The sequence below is a fragment of the Epinephelus lanceolatus genome, chromosome 7 (genome assembly GCF_041903045.1).
Source record: "Epinephelus lanceolatus isolate andai-2023 chromosome 7, ASM4190304v1, whole genome shotgun sequence".
Classification (NCBI taxonomy): domain Eukaryota; kingdom Metazoa; phylum Chordata; class Actinopteri; order Perciformes; family Serranidae; genus Epinephelus; species Epinephelus lanceolatus.
Genome location: NC_135740.1, coordinates 26,004,654 through 26,017,297, shown reverse-complemented (window position 1 = coordinate 26,017,297; position 12,644 = coordinate 26,004,654). Strand labels below are relative to the sequence as shown.

Genomic DNA, 12,644 nt, shown 5'->3' with positions numbered 1-12,644 from the left:
ATAATGATTGCAGTAGCAATGATAGGAAATATTCATACAAGCATATGATACATAATTCCTCATCAGCATAATAATGAGGTCTCCACACAGGGTCAACGCCAGGCCCTGCGTAGATCCAATCCACCTATCCCATAACCCCATTTTTACCCTCTACATATTCCCATCCTTCCTCAAGGCTTAGCTGTTCCCATCTCTTTAGCAATGTCAAGGTCTGTTTTCTTTTATATGACAATCCAGGGGTGTCAAAGATACAGCCCAGGGGCCAAAACCAGTCCAATCCGGCTCACTGGACGACCTTGCACACCTAATATTGATGCACTTGTGAAGGCTGAGAGGTGCCAGGTTTCAGGAGGAGCAAGTTAAACATTGAGTAGTTTTCTTCATGTAAAATGCAGCTTCAGAGGTATTTCCACCCTGACCAGAATACAGGTCTTTTCTTTCACTGTAGTTTGGTGTGGTGATGTCAGGATGACCACACAGGAGTTGAATGACTGACTGAATGTGGCAAAACTGAGAAAGATTATTGAAATCGCATTTATTCTTCTGAAGACATCACAGGCTTTTTGTCATCTGTTTTGTATTTGGATTAGCGTTTTTTTTTTTTTAAATGTATCTCTTGAAAAATTTGGAGGTGTTTGCTATTTATAGGATATTATGCAATGGTTTTACTGCTCCGGCCCACCTGCGATCAAAGCAGACCGTAGTGGCACATGAACTAAAATGAGTTTGACACCCCTGTGTTAATCTTTCTATCATCCCGTGTGTTTTAAGATGAGTTTTAAATTCTGAAATATTAAGCCGTGTGATAGTTTTCCGTTTTATTATAAAAGCTTTGCCAAACAATATTACAATGTTACTGATCTCTGATTTGCTGCCACTTAACTCCCCTAAAATTACATTTTGTTATTGTACATCATTATCCACCTTTGGACTTTATCCCAAAATGAGGCGACAACGGGACAATACCACATTAGAGGCAGGACTGATTCCTCTTCATCACTGCAAAACCTACACAAACAAGTTTGTTCAAGGCCCCAAACATAGCATCTTTTTAATGGGTAGAAATGTACATAGTATCTGTAGTTGTATTATACGTATAGATACATCTTGGGTAGTGTTATATATTCATTGTCTGTAATCACTTATCCTGTTGGGGGTCGTGGGGTGGCTGGAGCCTATCCCAGCTGACACTGGGCGAGAGGCGGGGTACACCCTGGACAGGTCACCAGACTATTGCAGGGCTGACACATAGAGACAGACAACCATTCACACTCACATTCACACCTACAGAGAATTTAGAGTCACCAGTTAACCTGCATGTCTTTGGACTGTGGGAGGAAGCTGGAGTACCTGGAGAAAACCCACACTGACACGGGGAGAGCATGCAAACTCTGCACCCTGGGTTTGAACCAGGAATCCTTTTGCTGTGCTGCCATAATATAATGATATGAATGCATCTTTCCATTGAACTGTTTAAGGTATTAATTGGATTTATAATACTGTTGTCCTTAACCAAGTTATATTTGCATTTTTTTAAATTCATTTTATTTCCATTCATCCACGACTGGTCTCTAGTTTATGAACAGCATACGAGTTGTTGTCTTGGTTTTTTAGCGATAGCATTTTTCCAAACATGACACACTGATACAATAATTACAATCTATCCATCCATTTTCATCCGCTTATCTGAAGCCAGGTCGCAGGGGCAGCAGGCCAAGCAAAGCACCCCAGACATTCCTCTCCCCAGCAACGCTTTCCAGCTCCTCCCGAGAGACCCCAAGGCGTTCCCAGGCCTGATGAAATATGTAATCCCTCCAGTGTGTTCTGGGTCGGCCCAGGGGCCTCCCACCAGTGGGACATGCCTGAAAAGCGTCTAACAGGAGGCGCCCAGAAGGCATCCTGATCACATGCCCGAACCACCTCAACTGACCCTTTTCGACGCGGAGGAGCAGCGGCTCTACTCCGAGCTCCCTCTGGATGTCCAAGCTCCTTACCCTATCTCTAAGACTGAGCCCAGCCACCCCAGCCATGAAACTCATTTCGGCCGCTTGCATCCGCAATATCATTTACACTGGCACAATTGCCTCCACTCTCTGATTATAAATACCAGATTTAAAGCCAAAGATGAAATACACACTTCTTCATTTACACTCACCAATGCTTCTGTCAATGAAGCATGAGAATTTCTAAGTTACAGATAACTAGTCCCTCCAACTAAAATGAGCTGAGAATAACTTTTAAGTTTTTGTGTCCTTCACACACGCCAAACAACAGCACAATACAGACAAAGATTATGATTACCACAGAGACAAGGATTCTCCCACAACTACTGTAAGATCAAGAAGCGCGTATTGCAAAATGCTCAAATCAATGCATTATTCAAATCAACTCTGTGGTAGAAACTACAGGAGGTTGAAAGGCTGCGTTAAGTGTGTGGATCATGCTTTGTTTATATCCAAGTGTTTATGCTAATGATACAATAAGAGTGGATGAGCCTCAAACATTATTTTCACAGTCAAGAGGCAAAACACTGAATTATTAATAAGAGCCTTCTCTGCATATAAACATATTTTACATTGTATTGTGTTATTTTGGATCCTGAAAGGACCAGCGTGCAGCAACTGGTCCCTGCTGGGGGTTCTGATAATTGAAGGAGTTTCTACACATGCTTTGACTCTGTGTATCCACCACAGCCACAGTTCAGTTGCTCCAGGGTTTCTTTTGTTTGCCCAGGAAGCCATCTTGGTTCGTCTCAGACCTTCACCCTTTGACACCAACTGTTTCACGACAGAGATAGTGCTCATCTGTAATGCCATAACTAAATTAATGACTCCCATTAATTTAAAGCAGCAAGACCTCTGGACGTACAATATGTGAGTATGTTGCACACATTTTTTTACGGCGGTGCATTAAGTGGTGCTTTAACCACTCTCATTAAGTGCCACAATAACACGCGATGCATTATCTTTACATGTACATAAAACCGTGGTGTTACTAACCTCCCTCTGCTTTTCTACAACCAGAAAGGGACACGCTTTACTACAGGCATAAAAATGTAAATAATAGTTTTATTGTGCTAAACAAAATGACAGTAAGGAATATTATCGCCCAGGCTGGGTTTAATTTTGTGAGTAAACAATCAAATTATGTAGTTCCTTGGTTTTGCTGTTATCCCTTACTCGCCTCTACTAATGTTTTGGCACCGTCATTAATCACTAAGAGTCATTGTCACCGCAGGTAGCATTAGCTGTGTGCATAAACTGCTGAAAACAAAGACTTTAATATCCCCTCTGTTTTTGTTAGTGAAAAGAAAATCTCCTCATGTCTCCCAGATGTATTTATTTCAGTCCGTGAGGCACTCGATGCTCCTTTGCACTTGATACCCTCTTAAATCAAACGTGATCTGGAAGCAGCTTTACGAAATTATCTTCCAATAAAGCTGTATATGAAAAATAAAATCATTCTTATCAGTGAAAATATAGAAATTTATCCAAATCCTTATTAGCTTGAATGCATCATCTAACAGTACATGACTCTAAATGAAACTCCTGTTACTGTAACACAGGATAAACGCTGTATTTTAAGGACACTATCTATATGCAAGGAAGTCTGGGGTGTATCATAATAATAAAAGCCCATTAGAGCGAGATATGATCTAATGTATAGTAACAAGCCATCATACTGCGTAACCTCTTTTATTCTTGCAGGAGTCAAGGACACCATCTGGCTGTGCTCCGCATGACACATGAGATGTCAGATGTCAGACTGGCGTGGTAGACCACATTATCATCCAACATCTGCCTCCCTGGTGAACACACCTACGTGCCTAGACGGCTACTCTTTAGTTGATATTCTCTGTTTGCACTAGCAATCCAGAACCATGTTTGGAAAACTAAAAAATCCATGGCTTGTTTGAGATGTCAAAAATTTAGAAGCAGGTTGTATGTGTGTATATACACACCAATCAGCCAAAACATTAAAACCACTGACAGGTGAAGTGAGTAACATTGATCATTTTGTAACAATGCAATGTTCAGCTGGGAGACTTTTGGTCATGGCATTCATGTCGATTCTGCTTGATGCCCTCCCCTACCCAAACACCACTGTGGGCTAAGTAACTCCCTCTCACGGCAACAGTACTCCCAAATGGCAGTGGCCCCCACAGCAGCAAAATGCACTATGCCACACTAGGGATAGACCGATATGGATTTTTTAGGGCCGATGCCGATACCGATTTTTTTCCATCACCCTTAGCCGATGACCGATTATGGACTGCTGATTTTCTTGAGCCGATATTTGGGGCCGATACTGCTTTTCCTCCCTCCCTTTCCTCCCTTTACATAAAAAAAATGACACAATGATAACAAATATTACAGCTCTGAAGTTTAAAATAAGAAACATTTATTGAACAGTAAAAAATACTAAAACAAGATGGAAAGTTGAGGTAGAACAGGTAGAATATTATTATTATTATTATTATTATTATACATTCAAATAAAAAAAAAGAGTTCAGTGCTCTTAAATCTTCCAGTAATGTCTTTATAAAATAAACAAATATTTAAGCTGAAGCATAAATAAAACAACAACTACTGTACACAGTAGGATTCAACAGCTTTGTTCAACTTAACCACATACTTTCAAATGAAAAAAAGTGCCAGGGAAAAATAAATCCGCGAACCCACACGCGTATCGGCCAATGCCGATACAAGTAAAAAACTCAAATATCGGCCCGATATATCGGCCGGCCGATGTATCGGTCTATCCTTATGCCACACCACAAAAATTGCTCAGGAATGGCCTGACGAATGCTCAAGGTATCGACCTGGCCTCCAAATCTCCCAAATCCCAATCTGATTGAGCATCTTGGGACATACGGTTACCCCACCTCACAACTGACAGGTCTTAAATGAGTCTTAGCCAATGCCCCTGGTGCCAGACACCACAGGACACGCTCCAGAGGTAATGTGTCCATGCCTTGACATGTCAGAGACAAGTCTGATCCAAGGAGGCCCCACCATGGATTAGGGGTACCTCTGAGGTACCAGCACATCCCAGGGATGCTCAATCAGATTGGGGTCTGGGAAATTGGGAGGCCAGGTCGATGCCTTTAGCTCTTTGTCACGTTCCTCAGGCCATTCCTGAGCACTTTCTGCATTTTGGCATGGTGCATTTTTCTGCTGCCACCAGGGAGTACCGTTGCCGCGAGGGGGGGTTACTTAGACCACAGCTGTGTTTGGGTCGGTGGAATGCGTCAAGTGGCATCCACACGAATGCCATAACCAAAGATCTTCCAGAAAATTGCATTGTAACATAATGATCAATGCTACTCACTTCACCTGTCACTGGTTTTAATGTTGTTGGTGTTTAATGTGGCGTACATGTGTGTATACAAGAACACTGAAGCTCTCTACAAGAAGGACCAGAGCTGCTTCTATTTCCTGAGGAGGCTGAGGTCCTCCAACATCTGCTGGACCATGCTGAGGATGTTTTATGAGTCTGTGGTGGCCAGTGCTATCCTGTTTGCTGCTGTGTGGTGGGGCAGCAGGTTGAGGGTTGCAAACGCCAACAGACTCAATAAACTGATTCAAAAGGTCAGTAACGTCGTGGGGGTGGAGCTGGACTCTCTAGTGGCAGTGTCAGAGAGGAGGATGCTGTATAAGATGCACGTGTCACCTTGGACAATGTCTTCCATCTACTCCACGATTTGCTGGTTAGACACAGGAACACATTCAGTGATAGACTCATTCCCCCAAGATGCACCACAGGAAGTCGTTCCTGTCGGTTGCCATCAGCCTGTACAACTCCTCCCCCTGTTTTATTCTGCTGATGTATATATTGCAGTTACATTTTCACACTTACAGCTTCAGCACAGTGACAATATATATTTTATTTAATATTTTAATTTTATATCTTAAATACTAGTGTTAAACATGGTAGCATGATGCACATTCTATTTCATCTATTGCTTTATATTTAAACACTTTTATTTCATACTCTTATTTTTACTTCTTATAATTCTCTATTCTTTACATCGGAGCAACTGTAACAAATCATAATTTCCCCTCTGGTATCAATAAAGTGTTTCTGAATCTGATATATATTTTATGTTGTATTCACGGGGTTATACTGTGGAGAATGTGGGATACACGCATGAATGGGAATGCCCTCCACCCCCAGCTATGCCTGCAAGACCCTATATCAGCTGAATGCTCCTTGGAAAGGCCTTGAATGTTAAATTTCATGCTGTGTTGGGCAGTGATATTTCAAATATAACTGACCATGTCCATATTCATGAGACTAACAAGAGGATATAGCTCAGCAAATAAAAATGTAATGACAAAATCAAGCACACGTGATCATTGGCGCTCACACAGCATCTACAACTCATTTCAGAGCAATATAGAATACAACTTTGAAATATATGTATATATATGTCTAATTCTAACTATGTCCATGACCAGGGTGCAGAAAGGAGGTGCAGCTTTTCACTCAGCGGAGGTCAGGGAGGACACGTTGAAAATGTATGAGAAAATTATGTTTAATGTTCCATTTGTGGCAGACAAGGTCACCGCACCTCCTGAATCAATGGCATACATCAGACATATCTGAGTGTAACCAAGAACATACCGCAACCAGAATGCAGATAAAAAATTATGTTTTTAATTCAGGAACTGATCACTGAGTTACGCTGCTGGTTAAAGGAAATTCTCTTTCTGGCAATGCATGAATTTACAACACGTATCAGTGATCGGTAATTCTTCCTCTTACCTGAGAAACTGACTCTAACTCTCACTCCTCAGCGTCACAACAATGGAATTATCTTCTAAAATGGAGGACCAATGGAGGCGATCTGCACGTAATCCAGTAATTTACACATCACAACTGTGCTGGACTGTTCCAACTTTTTCTTCTCTCATGTCCCTCTTTCAGCCCCCCCCAAAAAACAAAGAAAAAAAAAAGTTTGCCTCTCCAGAAAGGAAGGGGGCACTTTCCTCTTTTAAAGGAAACTCCTGATAAGTTCCTTCCTCTGCTCTGCAACAACAATTGCATTCAAGCAACCAGGAACGCGGGGATCACATCCTGTGCTTGAGGCAAAACACCGCTCTGATGAAGCCTTACCCTACAAACTATGTTTCTGTAACACTTGTATTAATGAGGTTTTATGTGATCTCTAACTGCTACCAGAAAACAAAAAACATTACTACTAAAACTAGCCCGTATACATGTTGCAAATACAGTTTAAATCATTGTCACATAGAATTGCAGATAATAAATAACCAAAAGTTTTAAAACTGATGTGATTATGCAGCTTTGTATAAATATTTCAGTCTGATAAAATATAGTGCAGAATTAATTTATCAAAATAAGTCAGTCAAAAGTCATTTGAAGACTGTATTTATCAACTTTTTGCACCAGTGATGGTGTATCATAATTCAACCACTGGGTGGCGTATGCAGCATTTTCTCTGAAGAAGACTCATATCCACAGCTCAGTAAAGTGCAGTGTCAAGCGTCAGGCATTTCAAGGGGACATTAAAGATTTTTATTTTGCCAGAATGATCCTATTCCCTCTCTGGATTCCTCAGTTTGAGATACACTGTGTGATAATATGTTGTGACAGTATAGAACTGTGATTTGACAGGGACAACACTGTGTGGGAGACAGGACGTGTAAAATCACAATTAAAAGACAAACACAGGCGTATTGATGTAATCTACGTTGACAGTGTTGAGTGGCATTTTGAGTGTTTGTTGGTGTGTGACATTTATGCACATGTTTTCCTCTTTAAATTAAATTCAGTAGACTTAAATTAAATGAAATTGCAGGGCTTCCCCTTCTTCAGTCACCCCCAGACCCTGGACAGGGGCCTGACTGATGGATGCCACCACCCTGCTGCTCCTTTACCTATGTAGATTTTTATTTTTCCCAAATGATCTTATCCTCTCTCTGCATTCCCCACTTTCAGCCACACTGTGTGATAATATTTTGTGACAGCACTGAAGCTGTGAATTTGAACAAAATCAATAAACAGTAAGTGATCCCTGTGTGTGACATATTTCTTTCTTCTGTGCAGTATTGTACGACACTGTAAGATGAACTGTTATTGTCTAATCACAGCACATTATATTATTTGTTATCCTGACGAGCAATCTCTTGCTATTGTGAGAATAATAAAGCCACAACAGTGGAAATGACATGTCGTTGGAGTCCCCCTCCACTCAAAAATGTGTTGTTTTTTTATGTATGTCCCCTAAAATGTCTGACCTTGACAACACTGTCTTGTATATGTGCAAAGTTTGTCAGCACAGAGGTGTTTCTCTACTGAAGAGGACGATGTCTGTGTAAGTCCCTAAAATCTGAGATTTAAACAAGGGGTGTGCCATATCATCTCATCCACGATAATACCGGTATAATTTTTAATTTCATACGAATTTTTCATATCATGATACTCACAATATTTCAACTTGTTGACATATTGTCATACTGTTACTCACGGCAACAACAAGCATGGCTGATAGCGAAATTAGTCCCGACTCCACTTCAGTAGTGTGGAATGAACATGAATGAATGAATTCATGAATTTTATGAACAGTTCCCTCTTTTAGCGACTCACGGCTCAGAGGGAACTCATTCAGCGGCTCCTCTGGCAGCAGCACAGCGTCTCTCCCTCCTCTCTCGCTGTGTGCACACGGGAGTCGGTGTTGTCAAATAATTTTGCAATAAACTTCCAGTAATGTAAACCTACGTGACGCTCACAGCTCAACAAAACACTACATATATGTGAATGTGCGATAGTTGTGGTATCATAACAGCCTGTCACAGGTTACAGCGTGATGATTAGAGGAGACATGGCAGAGCATAAAGGTCCAGGTGGAAAAAAACAACTCGAGAAGGAAATCACCCGTTGATTTATATAGCTATATAGATCCCAGGGTACATTTTTTGTATTTGGGAGCTTTTTAAATGTGTAATTTGTGGTCATTTTTGTTTAGCTTAACTATTAATATTGTAAACAGAATCTGAATCTCACTCTGAGTTCATGTTGTTGTTCACAAACTAAAGAAATGAGAGATCATTTTCATTTAGTTTTTACTGAATATTTGAAGGCAAACTGTGAAACTATATCACTTATTTTTTTGCAATTCTATTTCCTTAAATTAATAATAAATAATGATTTTTTTCTTCTTTTTTCTAATTTATCATATTGTCAAGAAAATTGTTATCGCAGAAATACCCTGACATATCATGATATTATTTTAGGGCCATATCAACCAACCCTACCCACGACCCACTTTTGGATTGCGACCCATCAGTTGGGAACCACTGTACTAGATGACACTGACAGCACCTGGAGTATATGGCTGCATTTCCTGTTTCAGAACTGAGAACATGACAACAGCATAAAGCTCATTTTGGGTATAAGAAAATAAAGCAAACTCTCTGTACATCCACAAAATCAGTTTCACTCTGTCTGTGGAGCTGCTCCAGACTTTATACCTGATGACATCACAAGTTTGATACTTCCTTCTCTGGTGTCTGGCTTTTAGAGAGAGTGGCCCATGTTTACATATACTAATTGAACTTTCCAAGGCCATGGAAATAACATATTGGATTTCTTAATTTGGGTGGTGTTCTCCTTTAAAGAGTTAAAATTTGGCCTATGTCAAAAAGTTTAGAGAAACTTAGGGTTTAGATTGAATCCACCTGACATGCAGCAGGTTAAGACATGCCAGCTATGCAGCAGATAAACCCATGCAATATGACTTAATTCTTCAGTGATTAGTATGAGGAGAAAACCTGAACCCAGCACATAGCTACACAACAGCAGCCTGAGCAACTAGCGCTCACCAAACGTGCACTGCTCACAAGTAGCGCCATAAAACTGAAAACCAGCACTGAAGCACCACCTGCAAACTCCCTCATGACACATGCCCGCACATGGAGGGTGTAGCAACAAAGACTTAGCTGGTTGGGTGAAGTGAAGCTACATCTCGGTGCAGAACTTCCTGAGCCGCTGGACAAGGAAGCTCCGCTCTCCACCTGGAGGTGCACGATGTAAGGCCGCAGCTGAGGGGACGAGTGGCCGCCTGAGAGAGGTCTGCAGGCGGGGTGTTTCCTCCTCGAGCCGGGGCTCAACTTCGGAGCAGCAGCAGCAGGTACTGGCCTCCTTAAATGGGTGCGACGCCCAATTCCAGAGGTTGCATTGGATGTACATATGTCACAGTTGTTTATCAACTGAACAAAATTCACTGATCTTGTTGATAACAGTGGATGAAGTCAGTTGAGATCACATGGTGACCTGATATGTCACATTGACAGGTAAGGGACTGTTGGTTACTTATGATGGGGGAGGAGGTGGTGCAAGAAGAGGGGGACATAATTAAATCAGAGCTTTAAATAACTGTAACGAAGTACATGGCGACAGTTTTGCCTTGTAAATATCGCACAGCTGGGTTTGGACTAATGCACTTTAACTTTTTTTTTTTTTTTTCTCCTACTTGTCTGCATTGGTCTTCATAGCTTAGCGCCACTAAAGGGTGTAAGCTTCTTGTGAAGATTGATGCACTGTTAATCTTGCAGTCAAGTATTTAATACCCATAATGCATGGTTGTGACCGTCACCCACCCTCCCTGGAGACTAGCCTAACAGCCTTTATTGGAAAAACTTCCTAATATGAGTCAGAGAGGGCCGTGATACACCAAAGTGTGTCAAGGGGAAAGTAAGGAAACAAGCAAGGGGAAGGGGGCAGGTGCTTAAGTTCTGAGTTATATAGTGACAGTGCATGCGGAGAAGAAGGAGGAAAAACAAACAAACAAATAAACAAACAAACAAAAAAAAAAACAGGGGAGAAACAGGCAGTGTAGCTGATGTATTGTGGCCTTGAGGTGGTTGTGCTCCATGCAGATTATCAAAAATAAACATATACATGTCTACTATACTGTACTGAAAAACAAAAACAAAAGAGAAGTCTATACTGAACACCAAAAATGTGAGAGTCTTGGTGGAGGGGGAAAGCCCGATTGCAGAGAAGAGTTGCCAGCGCGGTGTGGTAGGTTTGAGAAGCAAGTGGGTCCCTTTGGAGTGATCCCATCGGTTCTTTGCGATGCGTCACGGAGCTGAAGTATCGAACATGCATGCGTTTATTTGAACCCTCCCAATGTGTTTATGAAAACCATCACCAGGGTCCAGGGCCAGCCCTGCGGGGGAAGGGGAGCGGTATGGCACCCCAAGACCGCAGGAGCGCCCAGACCCCAAGACCAGGGAGCCGCAGAAGCCGCAGGACACCACGCAGGCCCAAGGACCCAGGGCGGCAATGGCCGGCACCCCCAGAAGGCCAGAGACACACCCCAGACAGGCGGGGCAGGAGGGCCCGCCCACCCACTGCCCGACGCGGACCGATCCCACCCCCCAGCAGTCAATCCCCCATCGGGACCCCCTAGCAGAGGGCCCATAAACCACAGCCGGTCAGGAGGCAGAACCCCGGCAGGAACCCACAGAGCCCCCAGGGCGCCACCCGGCCCACCCGCCACAGGGCCACGGGACCCCCCAGACACCGGGAACCCAGCAACACCACCATGATGTAAATGGGCTCCCTGGCTCCAACCCTCAGCCCAGGAGAGCCGGGCCCCACGAGCCACGCCATGCGTATCTACAGTGTGTGTAAACCCACCACCCCCCCTCTTACTATGATTCTCCAATCCCTGACGGAGAAACATTAACCCTACACCGTGAATGTGAATGTGAGAGCCCATAAGTGTGATGTGGTGCATTAAAATTGAGGGACATAGGAGACAGGTGGGGGCAAGGCTGATGGCTACAGCACACTGCTGTCCTGCAGCCCGTGCAGCCATAAGGCACCTGGAACCTGTTCCCATCTGTCCCACAAGATGTAGGTGTGTGTGGTGCTTTAAAATTGGAGAACAGATAAGGATGGGCCGGGGGGGCAGCATGGAGGGCTACCGGACACCACTGTCCCATAGCCTGCCCCATCATGAAGCCCCCCAATCCATCAGTGGTCTGCACCTCGAAGAGTGAGTGTATGTGGTGCATTAAAACTGTGGAATGTGTGGTGAGTGAACTAAATGTGGTTTAGGAGGCCAGGCCAGTGTAGGCCCGGCTGGAGGGATGGATGGGAGGGGCTAGAAAGTGGCGCCAAACAGACCCCGGGACCGCGAGGCCCCCAGCGCCCATGGACAGCGGGCCAGGCGGGCCCCAAGGAAACCCAACAGGCCCCCACCCAACCCCGCCCCCCAAGCAACTGCAGTGTCAGGCCCCCGCAATGGTCCCGACCTGGGCCACACCGCCCGCAGCAAATCGAACCCCAGCAGAAGGACGAGGCGCGCCACCAGGGTGCACGGACGACGGGCCCCACCGAGCCCCCCCGACGCGCAGGAGCACAGGCCAACCCGCAACCCCGCCAGTACCCCCCCAGACCGCCACAAACCCAAAGCTGGACCCCCAGCCCATCCGACCCGCCCCCTACCGCCGGCCGCACACCAACGGGCAGGCCCACACTGCGCAGCACCAGAACACCCCCCGCGGGCAGCACCCAGCCCCCATACCAGGCCCCCCAACCCGGGGGAGGACCCCGGGCCCGCCCAAGGCCGGGAGAGAGGAGCAGGGAGGGACGGGGAGAGGGGGGAG

The 12,644-nt window shown here is 44.2% G+C and overlaps 1 protein-coding gene across 1 annotated transcript in view; it reads right to left on the bottom strand.

Annotated features, from left to right (window-relative positions):
* Window positions 1-6,959, bottom strand: part of klhl4 (kelch-like family member 4) — a 54,243-nt gene extending 47,284 nt beyond the window's left edge. Inside the window, exon 1 of the mRNA XM_033633356.2 lies at window positions 6,769-6,959. The gene's annotated coding sequence lies outside the window, so the exon portion shown is untranslated. The remainder of the gene's footprint in view (window positions 1-6,768) is intronic.
* Window positions 6,960-12,644: the final 5,685 nt, after the last annotated feature.